Source organism: Urocitellus parryii, chromosome 3, assembly GCF_045843805.1.
Source record: "Urocitellus parryii isolate mUroPar1 chromosome 3, mUroPar1.hap1, whole genome shotgun sequence".
In the NCBI taxonomy this organism is placed as follows: domain Eukaryota; kingdom Metazoa; phylum Chordata; class Mammalia; order Rodentia; family Sciuridae; genus Urocitellus; species Urocitellus parryii.
In genome coordinates, this window is record NC_135533.1 from 111,614,533 (window position 1) to 111,628,508 (window position 13,976).

At 39.9% G+C, this 13,976-nt stretch overlaps 1 protein-coding gene across 2 annotated transcripts in view; it reads right to left on the minus strand.

Moving 5' to 3' along the window:
* LOC113200070 (phosphatidylinositol-3,5-bisphosphate 3-phosphatase MTMR3) overlaps positions 1 to 12,559 on the minus strand; it is a 143,082-nt gene extending 130,523 nt beyond the window's left edge. Inside the window, exon 1 of one of the 2 annotated variants that reach the window (XM_077796006.1) lies at positions 12,507 to 12,559. The gene's annotated coding sequence lies outside the window, so the exon portion shown is untranslated. Of the gene's footprint in view, positions 1 to 1,713; positions 1,789 to 12,506 lie in introns of those variants that run through there. The other variant, XM_077796005.1, reaches the window with a different exon arrangement.
* Between the last annotated feature and the right edge of the window lie 1,417 nt (positions 12,560 to 13,976).

Consider the following 13,976-nt stretch of genomic DNA (forward strand, 5'->3'; position numbering starts at 1 on the left):
GTTTCCAGGGATTGAACCCAGGGGTGCTTAACCATTATGCCACAACCCCAGCCTTTTTTATTTTTTATTTTGAGACAGGATCTTGCTAAGTTACCTAGGGACTCACTCAGTTGTGGAAGCTGGCTTTAAACTTGTGATTCTTCTGCCTCTGCTTCCTGAGCCACTGGTATTACGTCTCTGGTATGCACCACTGAGCCTGGCTTATTTTTTATTTTGAGACAGAATCTCTCTAAATTGCTTAGGTCTTCCCTAAATTGCTGAGAGGGCTTTAAACTTGTGATCCTCCTGCCTCAGGTCCCTGAGTCGCTGGGATTATAAGCATGCTCCACCATGCCTGGCTATTTTTATTTTATTTTTTTAATAATGCAGAACCCAGGGCCTTGAGCATGCTAGGTAAGCACTCTATCTCTGAGCTATGCCCCCAGCCCAATAATGTTTTTAAATTTTTTTTAAATTTTTTTAGTTGTAGATGGACACAATATCTTTTATTTATTTATTTTTATGTGGTGCTAAGGATCAAACCCAGTGCCTCACACATGCTAGGCTAGCACTCTACCACTGAGCTATAACCCCAGCCCTTAATAATGTTATTTTAAGCAAAATATTAGCCTACTGAACACAGCAGCACATGAAAAGGATCATTCATCATGACTAAGTGACATGAATCATTAGGATGCAAGTATGATTCAACATATGCAAATCAATAAATGTCATACACCACATTAACAGAATGAACAACAAAAGTCATATAAACATCTCAATAGATGCAGAAAAGGCATTTCAAAAAAATTCAGCACGGAGGCTGCTGTAGCTTAGTGGCTGAACACCTGCCTAGCATGTGTGAGGTACTGGGTTCGATCCTTAGCACCCCATAAAAATAAATAAATAAAATAAAGGTTAAAAAAGAAGAAACATACAACATATGTCCTTAAAAAAAATTCAGCATCTTTTCATAACAAAAAAAAATCTCAACAAACTAGGTATTTGTTTTGTTTTGGGTGGCAGGGATTAAACCCAGGGGTGCTTAGCCACTGAACCACATCTCCAGCCCTTTTTTTTGGAGTTTGAGACAGGGTCTCACTAAGTTGTTTAGGGCCTTGCTTAGTTGCTGCTATTGGCCTCAAACCAGCAATCCTTCTGTCTCAGCCTCATTAGCTGCTGGGATTACAGGTGTGTGCCATTGCACTCAGCAGTAAAAAATAATTTTTAATGCTGAAATTTGTATGGAACCACAAAAGACCCCAAAGAGTTAAAGCAATCTCCAGCAAAGAGAACAAAGCATCACACTTCTTATTTTCAAAATTTACTACAAAGCTATAGTAGTCAAAATAGATCTATGCCTGGACAGCATAAAAAACACACAGACTGATGGAGCAGAATAGAAATCCCACAGACAAATTCATATATTTACAGACCATTGATGGCAAGAAAACAATGGGAAAAGGAAAGTCTTTTCAGTAAATGGTGCTAGGAAAACTGGATATCCATTTGAAGAAGAATTAAATTAGACCCTCAACTCATATCATATCAAAAAAATCTCAAAATGGATTAAAGAATTAAATGTAAGTCCTAAAACTAAAACTTCTTACAAAAACATAGGGCAAAACCTCCATGACATTGGTCTGGCAATGATTTTTAGATATGACCCCCCCAAAAAACACAGGCAACACAAGAGAAAACAAAAAGACAAAGCTGCACAATCCTGGCACCTACCTGTAATTTCAGTGACAGGATCCTGGGGAAGGAGGATTGCTAGCTCAGAGTCAACCTCAGCAACTTATCAAGACCCTGTCTCAAAATAAAATATAAAAAGGGGTGAGGATGTAGCTCAGTGGTAGGCCACCCCTGGGAACCAAAAATAAATAAATAAAGATAAAAATAGAACTACCAACAATCCCACTACTGGGTATATATCCAAAGGAAATAAAACCCATATACAACAGATATCTACAATCTTAGATTTGTGTGACATTATTCACAATAGTCATGACATGGAATCAATCGAAGTGCCCAACAGCGGATGAATGAATAAAGAAAATTTTGTATATATACACAATGGAATATTATTCAGCCTTAAAAAAAGAAGGAAATCCTGTTACTTGTGATGACATGAAGTCAGAGGACATTATGCTAAGTGAAATAAGCCAGGCACAGAAAAAAATACAGCAAGAACTCATTTACATGTGGAATCTAAAAAAAGTAAAACTCATAGAAACAGAGTAAAAATGGTGGTTATCAGGGGCTGGGGGTGAGAGGATAGAGAAACGATTGTCCAGGGATTTAAAATATCAATTATATAGGAGAAATAAGTTCAAGCAGTCTAGTGTACGTTACCATGACTACAGTTATACAGCATACTATATGGTGTATAGTACATTGTATGCTATATTGTAACAATATATTGTGTAAGAAAGTAAGTTTTAAGTGTTCTTACCACAAAGATAAGCATGTGAGCTAATTGCATATGTTAAACAGTTTGATGTAGCAATTCCATAATCTATATCAAACTATCATGTGGTGCACCAGAGTTTTTATTTATCAATTAAAAACAAAAAATATAAAACTATATGAAAACACATTCAAAGACAATATTATAATATTCTAGGGCTGGATGTGGTTCAGTGGTAGAGCATTTGCCTAGCAAGCTCCAGGGCCTTGGGTTGGATCCCCAACATAGCAAAAAATAACAATAATAATAATATTGTAAGGGAAGACAGGCATTGTGGCACATACCCGTGATCCCAGTTATTCAGAAGAACTGCAAGGTTATGCTTAGTGAAATAAGCCAGGCACAGAAAGAAATACAGGTACTGGGTTCAATCCTCAGCACCCCATAAAACTTATTGAGACCCTGTCTCAAAATAAAAAAATAAACAGGACTGGGAATGTAGCTCAATGGAATAATACTAGCTTAGTATGCATGAGGTCCTCAGTTCCATCCCAGTACCACATAATAATATTGTAAGGGGAAGGTGTTACAGAAATGTACCAAGCAGTTAATTAAAAATAGTATGCTAAACATTTTTGCTTTGTAAATTTAATAAACTATTTATTGCCTTTTAATTCCTATCAAGATAATATCCATTGATATAACTGATAAACAAAAGCTCTTTAGGGTCTTCAATAATTTTAAAGAAACCAACAAGTTTGAGAACCACTACTGTAGAATAGTCATTCAAGTTTTCTAACAGTCAAGTCATTTTTAATCAACATAGGTATTTTTAAATTTTTAAATAGCTATATTTGATATATATTTAGAAAAATGTAACTGTGGAGAGCTGCTCTGAATGACCACACCTTCCAGTCCTGAAGCATGAGGCTCTGACCAATCACTACATTTTGTGGTGACTTGGGGGTTGTCCCAGCTTGGATAGCAAGGCGGGTCTTCAGGTGTAGGTGTCACCCACAGAGGTTGAGCTATACTCACCTATTATATATTATAAGGGAAGACAGGCAAGGTGGCATATAACCTTAGTTATTGTAATCCAACCCCTTGCCTCATTTGAATGGCTTCTTCCCAATAAAAGGTTTCAGCACGTGCTTCCCTCTCTCTTTCCACGGACCCCTAAGGTCAGAAAAGCTGTCATAGGACCCAAAGAAAAAGGAATTTCTCTGTGATTATTTCGTGCCAACTCAGTTCACCTGGAGTGACCTTGAGTGTTTAATCGTGGAATGTGACATATAACATCAAACTTAATATCACAGATATCTTTGCTGAGGATGAGGCTGAAGTTATTTACATAAAATAATGAATTGATTTAAAGGAAAATGAAGTAAATGTTAGTATAAAGCAGATTATGTCCGAAATTCATGAGGTTGGTACCAAATGACTGGACTTTAGGAAACACTCAAACAGCGATCGAGCTTTTGAATTAGACCTGCTACCATTTCTAACTGTGTTGGGGGCTTTCATCTGAAAAATTTGATTGGCCCCAGGTAAAGTGGCACATGCCTGTAATTCCAGCGACTTGAGAGGCTGAGGCAGAAGGACTGCAAGTTCAAAGCCAATCTCAGCAAAGGCAAGGCACTAAACAACTTATGAGACCCTGTCTCTAAATAAGATCCAAAATAAGGCTGAGGATGTGACTCCGTGTGGTCAAGTGCCCCTAAATCCAATCCCTAGTACCCCCCCAAATAAAACAGATGATCGAGGGAATGAAATGTGTTAATGAATGTACAGTGACACTACTAGATGTGGTTCCCATGGTCCTCCCAGGGAAAGGCAACTGACAGTCCAGTAACAAGGAAAATCTGCTCAAGTAGGAGGTAGGAGACCTGGGTCACTAACTGACACAACTGAGCTTCTGACTTACTGCCTGATCTGACCTCACCCTTAGGGCTTCAGTTTTTCCATCCAGAAAAGAAAAGTAAGATGTCATCCTCTCTCCAGAGCTTCCCAGTTCTACCAACCATCCTCTGATTAAAGGATAAGCCTTACCTTGTTTGATGATTGCATCACAGAGTGACAGAATTGCAGCTGGAAAGGACTCAGGAGTTCCAAATATTTCTCCTTGGCATCCCATCTCATTTCATAAATGAGGAAACTGAGGCCCACAGAGACTAAACAACTTGTTTATCCATATTGTTGAGTTGGGAAGGTGGCAGGTTCTGCACCCAGGGTCTAGTGAGGAAATGAGAGTGCTTCCTCTTTGAGAAATAACTTCTTTGGTGTTTGGTGGTTTAACCACTACAGGTTTTAAATACTCGGCAATTCCACTGGGAATGTGATTCTCAGTTTAGCCTGTGAAAATCAGTGCTCTAGGGGTGGGAACACTGGGTTAGCAGGCTTGATGGACTGCTTCAAGTTACTAACTAAATCCACCTTTAAAAAGATACGGTGCCCCTTCTAAATTCCCAAAGGAAAGGCAGAGGAAATGAAATTGGCTAAAAGAGATCAGAAGGGAGGGGTCTGAGGGTAGCACTTTCTTCTTCCTTTCCATTTGTCCTCCCTGACTTCTCCCTGTCCTTTCCCTCTCCCTCCCCAATGTAGGACAACACACCCCTCTCAGCACCCCGCTTGCTCTGCCCAAAGCCTCCCTGCCGCCTGGGCCAACTCACCAGCTACAAATAGAATCAGAACCCACCGAAAATAGCTCCTCTTCCCTCCTGCCCAGAACTTCCAAGTGCTTGCTAGAACACCCTGCCCTCACTGAGCAGGCCTCAAGCAGTGAACTCAGGTAGAGGTACACTAAGCCCAGGGATAGGGATCATTTCAAGAACAACCCCCCAATAATAGCTGACTCTTGAGTGTTGTCTCAGTGCCAGCACCATTGGAAGGTCCAATGGTACAGATGAAGCTCAGAGAAGTAAGGAACTTGCTCAAGGCCACTCAGCAAGTGGGAGGTGGAGATGAATTCCAAATCCTCCCTGCAAGAGGATTATAGTTCACAGTAAACCACTACAATGCACTTCATGTCTCCATGCAAGGACAATTAGTCCCAGATCCATGAGGCTGGAGAAAAACCTCCAGGCCTTCCTAACAGCCAGGGAAACTGAGGCCCAGAGAAAGGAGTCTTGCCCAAAGGCAAGCACTTAGTAAATGAGTAAATCAAGCATCCAGGTTTCTTGGCTCAGAGGCCAATTATTTTTGCAGAGGTTGAGGCAAACAGAGATTCCCTTGTTCCTTTTATGTGGAAGCCCTATGGGTCTTTTTCTTTTCTTTTTTTTTTTTTTTAACTTTTCAACCTCCTCCCATTTCCCAACAGAGCAGAGAGATCCTGTCCCCCCCCCACTCCCCACTGCAACCCCCCACCCCCCCCCACCCCCGGCTCCCAGACACCAGTCTGGCAGCCAGGCATCCTGAGATTACCTCTTCTTCCCCCTCTGCTCAGGGTGTTTAATGTTCTAGGGGAAGAAAGCAAACAGCAGGGCATAAATCACGGGTGACACAGGCTGACTTTCTCCTTTGCTGAATATGAAGCAGACGGGACCCAGCAAGGGAAGAGAATTAGCAGGGATTTGCTGGCTCATTTAAATCCAAGGTCCAAGGGCACTTGCATTTCTCCTACCCTTGAGAGCTAGACAAATTTTCTTTTACTCCAAGATCCCATTTGTTATAAAATAATTCTCTGAAACAGTCTTAGCCTTTTGCAGTGAAGACAAAAAAAAAGAACAGAATAAGGCCAAGGAAGCTATGCTGGGGGTGGGGGTGGGGGTAGGGATTAAGTTATTTAAGAAATGGTTGAGAGATATGAGAAGAGTCTACCACCTAATATAAGAGCATCTTGATTCCATTTTCAGCCCTATGAAGTCTGCAAAGCTGCCCCAGTTTCCCCCAGTGTGTCTGGGAACCAAGAGTCAAAAGAGATACATATACTCCCTCAATTATTATTTTTTTTTCTTTTTGTAGTGATGGGGATTGAAGCCAGGGTCTCATGCATGGTAGGCAAACACTCTACTACTGAGCTTTACTTTCCACCTTCAGTCAATCTCTGCTTGTTGCAGACATCCATTGAGCACTCCCTTGTTTGAGCACCAGGATAAGCTCTGCCCATGCAACAGTGAACAAGACAAAACTAGTCCCTTCCCTCCTGAGACAGAGCCTTGTTGTCAAGACAAAGTCAACAGAAGCCCAGGTAAGGGTTCAGATGGAGAAGATAGAGGATTTATGGCAGCAGTAATATAAAGAAACCTACTCCAGACTTATGGTGGTTCGGGTAACATTCATGTAGAGACTGGTAGGATTTGGGGGGCAAAAGTCAAGGGAAAAGGTGACTCAAGTGGAGGGCACAGTACATGCAATGACCAAGAAGCACAAGAAAGCTGGCCTATTCCCTGAACCAACCAACTGACATGGGTGTTTTTACGCATCTTACTGTGAGACATTCTCAGAGGAGGATCTTATTGAAATTCTATGATTTAATGCTACATTAATCATAGCATGCAAGATATCATAAGGTTACATTCTTTTCATATCACAAATTCCTTCATCAGCACCTCTAGGAACAAACCCTGTCCCAACAAGTCTCTGAATGTTGATGGATCCTTTTATTGCACTTCTTCCATCAGTCTCCCTGGGTACCAAATTCCTCACTTTTTAAAAATATTTTTGTAGTTGTAGATGGACAGAGTGCCTTTATTTTATTTGTTTATTTTTATATGGTACTGAGGATTGAACCCAGTTCCTCACGCATGCTAGGCAAGCTCTCTGCCACTAAGCTACAGCCCCAGCCCAATTCCTCACTTTTTAAAGTCAAATTTTCTAAAAAGTGACACACTGTCTTCCTATATCAGGGCATATGTAGTATAAAAGGGTATGATGTGGAGGCCTTGTTCTTTCTGGGAAATTACAGAATTATGTCCAACTATAGAGAAAAAATAAAAGTCATTGTGTATCCTTAGTCCAACACTCTGCAGGAAATGTGACTCTAAAGACAGGAACCAGGTGATCAGTAATATATCTAGAAACTAATCTCTATTTTCCACCAATGAGGCTAAGAAAGGCTAATGATTTGCTCTGTTTCCTTTCAAAGAAGTGACTGGGCCAGCTTTCAAACCCAAGTGATTGGCCTGTGACTTCAGAGTTTCCCAAATGTTTCTAAGGCATAATATTGCATAGCTATCCTCAAAATAAACAGAATGGAAAAAGAGTTTACCAGTTGAATAAATTTGAGACATGTTGAGTTTAACAAAGTCGCCAGATTTTTTTTTTAATTGCTGCAAAACTTCTCAGAGCTTTGAGATACTAATATACATTGCAAGATGTTTAAGAGACGGTTATAGAATTTCTAGAACTCATTTGAGCCAAGGACACATTGCTCTTGGGCAACTTCTGGGATATGGAACCTACTCTAGAAAACATTGCACTAATTATTCCATGATCCTATAAGCATTTATATCCTTATTTATAAAGGGAGTCCATTCTACATATTTAGATAGATGAGTGAATATATAGATTGATCACTGCCTTGTTGTGACCTCAGGTATATAACATCCTCTCCTTTTGGAGCCTCAGTTTTTTCCTCTACAGGGGAAAGCAACCTTTTTCTGTAAAGGATGAGATAATATGTGTTTTAGTCTTTGCAGACCGCATAAGTCTTCCTTCCTTACTTCCTTCCTTCTTTTCCTCTTTAAAATGTAAAAGCCATTCTTGGCTCTCAGGCTAAGAAAACAGGCTAGAGAGAAAGAAGAACAAGAGGATTTGGGTCCGAGCCATAGATTGCTGAGTCATGCTCAACGCACTCATCTATCCATGTATGAGGTGTGAGGAAATTTGTCGGTATCCTGCATTTTGTTATGTTTTTGATCCACCTTTAAGCCATCTTAGAAGGTAGACACCAAGTTGTACCCCCTCTCTATGAAAAAGATGACATCCAGAGAATGAAAATAATTCTCCTGATTTTCAGGGTAACTAGAATGACCAGAAGAGTTTGGAATGAGGACCAGTCCTGAGGAGAAACCCACCAGACCCTGATGTTTTTTAGAAAAGATGACAAACCTATAGTGTATACTCCAACATCTCTGTTATTTCTATGAGGCAAAGATTTAAAAGCAGTAGGTTGGGGACTTACGGTGTATTTCAGTGGTAGACTGCTGAGGGCCATTACCAAGTAGGTATGACGCATCAAAATCTCCTTGCCAGCGTACCCCATGCTGCTTAGAGGACATTCGATGGGACATTGCATGTATGCTTTAGTAAGATGACCCTGCTCAAGGTGATCGAGGGTGGATCCAGGTTTGAGGAAGTATCCTGCAGGTTTGAGGAAGTATCCCGGTCCTTGGGTTTAGGGTGTTCCCGGTTTAAGGCGTTTCCCGGTTTAAGAATATGGGTTTTAGGGAAGTTGAGGTTGAAGATTATGGCTGCTGGGATTAGGGTGTTCCTGCTGCTTGTTCCCGTTGAGTTCTCGTGAGATTAGAATGGGATTTGGAAAAAGCCTCGTGGAGTAGGATTTGGGAACGGACATATTGGGAATTGCCCCTGAACGCGTGTGGAAGCTGGTGTGAGATCCGGAATAAAGAATTGGCTGTTTGAACCTACAAAGCTGTGGTGCCTCCTGATTCTGGTGCCCCCCAAGACATCGGCAGTAGACCACTTGCTTAGCATGCACAAGATGTACAAGGCCCTGGTTTGGATCCCTAGCACCAAAAAAAAAAAAAAAAAAAAATAGTGGTACCCTTGATTGGGACTCAACAAGGTTGATTGTCAGCTGGATATGGTGGTGCATGCCTGTAATCTCAGCAACTTGGGAAGCTGAGGCAGAAGGATCTCAAGATTGAGGTCAGCCTCAGCAATTAGCAAGGCCCTAAGCAATTCTGTGGCAACTGGCTCAAAATTAAAAGGGCTGGGAATGTAGCTCAGTGGTAAAGCACCCCCAGGTTCAATCCCCATTACCAAAAAAAAAAAAAAAAAGTAAAAGTAAAAATTTAAAAACAAAATTAGTAACTTATTCTGAAGCTGCTTTTGTGGGCACATTTGAACATCACACCGATTTTTATTTTATTTTTTCAATACCTGGGACTGAACTCAGGGCCTCATAAATACTAAGCAAAACCTATACCACTGAGCTACATCTCCAGCCCCCTTTTTATTTTTCATTTTGAAACAGGGTCTCACTAATTTGCCCAGGTTGGTCTCAAACTTCCAATTGTCCTACCTCAGGTTCCAACCAGCTGGGATTACAGGAACGTGCCACTATACCCTGCAAGCATCCACTTTTTACTTAAGTAGATCTTTGATTTGGATGCTTGGGAGGGGGCTGAGAATATGGGATAAAATCTCCAAACCATTCCTTGGATCTGTTGCTACTATAGACTAAGCTTAGTGACAACCACTTTGCAGGCCCTCATCCCAGTGGTCCTCAAACTAATTCCATGAGGTAAGTAATGTGACCTCCACTGAATCATGGAGAAGGGATGCTCCAAGAGGCCTGTTAACTTGTGTACCTCCAGTGTCACTCAGGTTATAAATGGTGGAATCACAGTCCAATGGCAGATCTTTCTGACTCCCAAGTCAGAACCTGTTTCAATATATGCTACCAATTTGAACTACTTCCCTGAACTATGTTTGAATGACCAGGGCACTCACAGCCAATTTCTTCCACTTTCATCCTTAATTACATAGAGCATTAGGTTGTTTGATAAATGTTTAACATGTTAGTCTTTACTCAGTCTTTGTATGGATCGATTTGTGTTTTGTTTATCCGAGTTCAATATTTGAGGCAAAATTCCTTTGGGTTCTTGGCTGCTCAGAAATACACTCACATAAATATGGCCAATTGGTTTTTGACAGGTGCAAAAGCAATTCAATAAAGGGGAAAAATAGCTTTTTTAAAAAATAGCTTTTTAAAAAAGTGATATCAGAGAGCCCAGTGCAGTGGTGCATGCCTGTAATCCCAGCAACTCAAGAAAGAGAGAGAGGAAAAATGAAAGAGCAGAAAACAGAAAGAACAATAAAAATTATTCTAGGGCTGGGGATGTGGCTCAAGCAGTAGCGCGCTCGCCTGGCATGTGTGCGGCCCAGAATTCGATCCTCAGCACCACATACAAACAAAGATGTTGTGTCCGCCGAAAACTAAAAAATAAATATTAAAAAAAACTCTCTCTCTCTCTCAAAAAAAAAAAAATTATTCTAGAAAAGGGAAAACACAGCCAGGCTAGGTGGCACATGCCTGTAATCCCAGCAGCTCGGGAGGCTGAGAGAGGAGGATTGTGGGTTCAAAGCCAGCCTCAGCAACAGCAAGGTGCTAAGCAACTCAATGAGACCCTGTCTCTAAATAAATACAAAATAGGGCTAGGGATGTAGCTCAGTGATCGAATGCCCCTCCCCAGGTACCCACTCCCCCCAACACAGGAAAAAAAAGAAAAAGAAAAGGGTAAACACAAGAAGCATAGTAAATACAAAACATAAAATAAAGTGGCAGGAACAAATCCAAATTATAAATAATTAAATGTGGCCAGGCAGTATGACATACCCCATATATCCCAGAGATTCAGGAGCCTCTGAGGAAGGAGGATTACAATTTTGAGGCCAGTCTCAGCAGCTGAGTGAGCCTAAGCAACTTGGTGAAACTGTCTTTCAAAATAAAAAATAAAAAGGGCTGGGGATGTGGTTCAGTAGTTAAGTGCCCTGGGTTCAATCTGCAATACCAAAAAAATAAAAATGTATCAGAGCAATTGGACATCATAGCAGGGGAGAAAATTATCTAGAACATATAAAAAAATTAGCTTAACACCGATCTAGAAGTAAAATGTAAAGCATAAAACTATAGAACTTTTGGGGGAAAAATAAGAGAAAACCATAGAGATCTAAGAGTAGGCAAAAAAAGTTTTAGATTTGACATTAAAATTACAACTCAAAAAAAGAAAAATTAATATATTGGACCACATTAAATTTAAAACCATATACTCTGTAGAAGACTCTGCAAAGAAGATGAAATAGCAAGCTACAGACCTGGAGAAGATATTTGTAAACTACATATCCAGTAAAGAACTCTTAAAATCTCAACAGTAAAAATCAAACAATCCAATTAGAACATGGGCAAAAAAACATGAACAAAATATTTCACAGAAGAAAATGTACACATGAAAAGATGTCCAGCCTCATTAGTCATTAGGGAAATACAAATTGAAACTACAATGAGATACAACTACAAACCTATCAGAATGACCAGCAAGAGAGAGGAGGGGAAGGAAAGAAGTACTAGAGTACTTCTTTGTGGAGCAAATTATGTTATATGCATTTGTGAATTTGTCAAAAGGAAGCCCATTATTATGTATAACTATGATGTGATAATAAAAAATCATCTTAAAATTTAAAATTAAGTCATCAGAATGGTTAAAATAAAAATAACAATAACACTAAATGCTGGTGAGGTTACAGAGAAACTGGATAATTCATATGTTGGTGGGAATGAAAAATGGCAAGATCAGTCTGGGGGTGCTGGGGTTGTGGCTTAGTAGTAGAGCGCTTACCTAACGTGTGAAACACTGGGGTTCAATCCTCAGCCCCACATAAAAATAAAGATATTGTGTCCATCTACAACCTAAAAACATATATATATATATATATATATATATTTTTTTTTTAAATCACTCTGGGGGCTGGAGATGTGGCTCAAGCGGTAGCGCGCTCACTCGCCTGGCATGCATGCCGCCCGGGTTCAATCCTCAGCACCACATACAAACAAAGATGTTGTGTCTGTAGAAAAACTAAAAAATAAATATTAAAAAAAGATCACTCTGGGGAAAAGTATTGCCATTTCATACAAAACTAAATACTTATGTCGAGCAATCTTAGTCTTGGGCATTTATCCCAGAGAAATGAAATGCAATGTTCACACAAAATCTTGTACATATTGCTAATAGCAGTTTTACTCATAATAGCCCCAAATTGGAATCAACCTTGGTATTCTTCAACTGGTAAATATAAATGAGTACATTGATTCCACAGAATGCCACTGAGCATTAAGAGAGAAGCAACTATTAATGCCTGCAACAATAGTTGCAGATCTTTGTTGGATCTTATGGAAATTATGCTGTGTAAAAAAAAAAAAAAAAAAGGCACACACCTGTAATCCCAGAGGCTTGGGAGGCTGAAGCAGAAGGATCTCAAGTTCAAAGCCAACCTCAGCAATTTAGTGGGGCCCTAAGTAACTCAGCAAGACCCTGTCTCTAAATAAAATATCAAAAAGGGCTGGAGATGTGGCTCGGTGGCTAAGCACTCAGTTCAATCCTCTGTATCAAAAAAAAAAGCACTCTCGAAAGGCAACACACACTGTATGATTCTATTTATATAACATTCTATTACATAACATTTTTGTGTGTGTGAGGGGGAACATGGTTCTGGGAATTAAACACAGAGTCTTGTGAATGCTAGGTAAGCACTATGCCACTGAGCTATCTTCCCAGCTCCTATATAACATTCTTGAAAGAACAAAGTTGTACAGATGTAGAATAGATTAGTGGTTATCAGGAATTAGGCTGTGAGAAAAGGAGAAGGGTTACACACAAGGCATCCTTGTGAGGGAAGGAACTGTTTTGTATCTTGACTCTGGTGGTGGTCAAACAATTCTACATATGTACTAAAATTACATAGAAATACACACACACACACACACACACACACACACACTCACACTCACACACAAAGATATACATATAAATGAATGCATGTAAAACTGATGAAACCTGAAGCCAGATGTGATAGCACACAGTTGTAATCCTAGTGGCTCAGGAGGCTGAGACAGGGAGATCACAACTTCAAAGCCAACCTCAGCAACTTATCAAGGTCCTAAGCAATTTAGCAAGACCCTGTCTCTAAATAAAAAATAAAAAAGGACTGGGTATATGGCTCAGTGGAAAGGACTGGGTATATGGCTCAGTGGAAAAGTGCCCCTGGGTTCAATCCCATGTACAAAACAAAACGACAAAAAAACCCTGGTAAAACCCAAATAAGGTGGATGAAATGTATCCAATGTCAAATTCCTGATATTGTACTATAGTTATATAGATAGTGCCACTGGGGGAAAAATGGGCAAAGGGCATAAATTGCTCTGTGGGATTTCTTACAACTGCATGGAAATGTATAGAGATCTCAAAAAAAATTGTTGTTGTTGTTTTTGCTTGATTTTTAAATTCCTTTGAGTTCTTGACTCAAGATGGTTCATTCCATGGCTGAAGATGTGTTTGCCATTCATTTGTCTATTAAAATCTCACTTTGGGGCTGGGGTTGTGGCTCAGTGGTAAAGCACTCACACAGCATTCGAGGCCCTGGGTTTGATTGTCAGCACCACATAAAAATAAATAAAATAAAGGTATTGTATTCAACTACAACTAAAAAATATATATTAAAAAAAACTCACCTGATAACTTTAAGCAAAGTCTGTGTCTGTCAAGCATTGGACTAACTGCTGTCTATACATCACCTCTCTTAATAGAACATAGGAAGAAAGGAAGCACTGTAATTATGTTTCCATTTAACAGATGAGGAAACTGAAGTTCAGGAAAGTCAAGTCAATGCTCCAATCCACATAGTAATT